The following is a 1,947-nucleotide window of genomic DNA, read 5'->3' as shown; positions in this document are numbered from 1 at the left end:
TATTAGGGGCGGATATTCCTAAATGCTATAGACTGTCAGTTATATACGCTGGATGTGCTTGTAAAGTCTTGTATAAATGGTTGTATAAATAATTGTATAGAGGAATTGTATAAGGGTTATGTTATGGTTCAAGTTGTGCACCTAAAATGTATTGCATGGGCAACAGTACCAACATGCTTGTTCTCGTAAACACTACACATGATCTTTGAACTCGCTTGCCTACACTTGTGTGAACTAGCAATTGTATAAGGTACATGCACACTTGTTTGTTCTGTACTCATGTTTCTCACCGAGAATTTGTGCAATAAATTCCCTTTGTGTAGTATCTGTTCTTATCAGCTTAATATCTGATACGGGTCCTATTTCGACCCAAGATATTAAGCTTATTATTGGAATCGGACGGAGTTCTTCAAGCATGCTTCACCTCCGCCACGGGTTGGCCCGGTATTGCACTGCCTCCGGGATCGGCCCACTCACCCCTACAGGGGTGGGAAAACCTTATTCAATCTAAAATCAGAATTACGGAACATTATGCACCTCGTAAGGTGTCACATTAGTGACACGCTGTAAATCGAGATCTCATTTGCCCCTCGGTAATTTTGGAAAAGCTCAGCCACTAGACAGCCAAGCTATGCGGGAAAGCTACCTTCAATTTCGGAAGGGGCAGGCCATATTTGTATACGTTACAGAAAAACCTTGAGCAGTTAAAGGTGCCTTCTAGGATATTATAGCACTATGGATCTTAAACCTTAGAGCGATCACCATTAATGTGCATGCCTTTCGTAACGTCCAAAAGCAGGCATTCGTCGGCTTGCGACGTCGTCATACTGCAAGAGACTAACTTTTTTTTTAAATTTAGGCGATGCCTTGAAGTTTAAGCCCGCTTTTAATATTGATTGCTTCTTTTCGTACGCCACCACTCGTTCGAGCAGTGTTGGAGTGCTTGTTTTTAACCGAAATATGTTGCGCGACCCTTACGTGACCTTTGACGCCCTCGGACGCGTGCTGGCGTTCGATTATAGATTCCATTCTATACGCGTCCGATTACTGTGTATTCATGGTCCGGCGCAATCTGAAATGCCGGGTGAAACGCCGGCAGCGTCCCCCGCGAGCCCCGAACAGGAGAACGGCGAAAGTGTACCCAGGGGATAGCCGGTGAACACCGCGTCGATTCCCTAGCATCGCGATCGCCCACAGAGGACAACGCTCCGGAGGCCGTGTTGTCGCCTTGTTCGTCTGTAACCTCTGTGGCGTGCAATCTTGTGATTGATGAGACGCCAGGCCAGGATGACGCGGCGTCCCTGTGCGACGCATCCACCAGCTCTTCGTGTGCGTCGTCTACAAGAATCGAGGAGGACAGTACTCCTAGTGACTTGAGAGGCAGCAGCCCGGACATTTTCGCGCCACCCTCCCTCACCACCACTGGCACGAAAAGGCACCACGGCTCGACCAGCGACTCGGACATTCCGTCCCCTGACAAGAGACCATTGAGGGCTTCCTCTCGAAACCGGAAGCCTCGCGCTTCTGCCGGGTCGCCAGCGCGGAAAAAGTGAGACTTTCTGAGAAATTGAACTCGCCCCCGACAGTTAAAGTTACGCTATCCATTATCTAGCAATATGGATCTTCACCTAATCACCTTTAATGTGTATGGTTTACGTAGCGTCAAAAAGCAGGCAGAGGTGGTCGCCTTTGCCCGTTCGTCGGCTTGCGACCTCCTCTTCCTGCAAGAAACAAATTTCTTTAAGCTAAGCGATGTCTTGATGTTCAAGCGCGCTTTCAATATTGACTGCTTTTTCTCGTACACCACCTCGCGTTCGAGCGGTATTGGAGTGCATGTTCTTAACCGAAATATGTTGCGCTACCATCACGTAACCTTCGACGCGCTCGGACGCGTGCTGGCGTTCGACTGCACATTTCACTCTGCACGCATTCGGTTACTGTGTATCC

The 1,947-nt window shown here is 48.5% G+C and overlaps 1 pseudogene; it reads left to right on the top strand.

Moving 5' to 3' along the window:
* Nucleotides 1-304: 304 nt before the first annotated feature.
* LOC126535001 (U2 spliceosomal RNA) lies at nt 305-478 on the top strand (annotated as a pseudogene).
* The last annotated feature ends 1,469 nt before the right edge of the window (nt 479-1,947 follow it).

The sequence above is a fragment of the Dermacentor andersoni genome, chromosome 7 (assembly GCF_023375885.2).
Source record: "Dermacentor andersoni chromosome 7, qqDerAnde1_hic_scaffold, whole genome shotgun sequence".
NCBI classification, from domain to species: Eukaryota; Metazoa; Arthropoda; class Arachnida; order Ixodida; family Ixodidae; genus Dermacentor; species Dermacentor andersoni.
The sequence above is the reverse complement of the archived record's forward strand: the minus strand, read 5'-3'. Positions and strand labels throughout refer to the sequence as shown.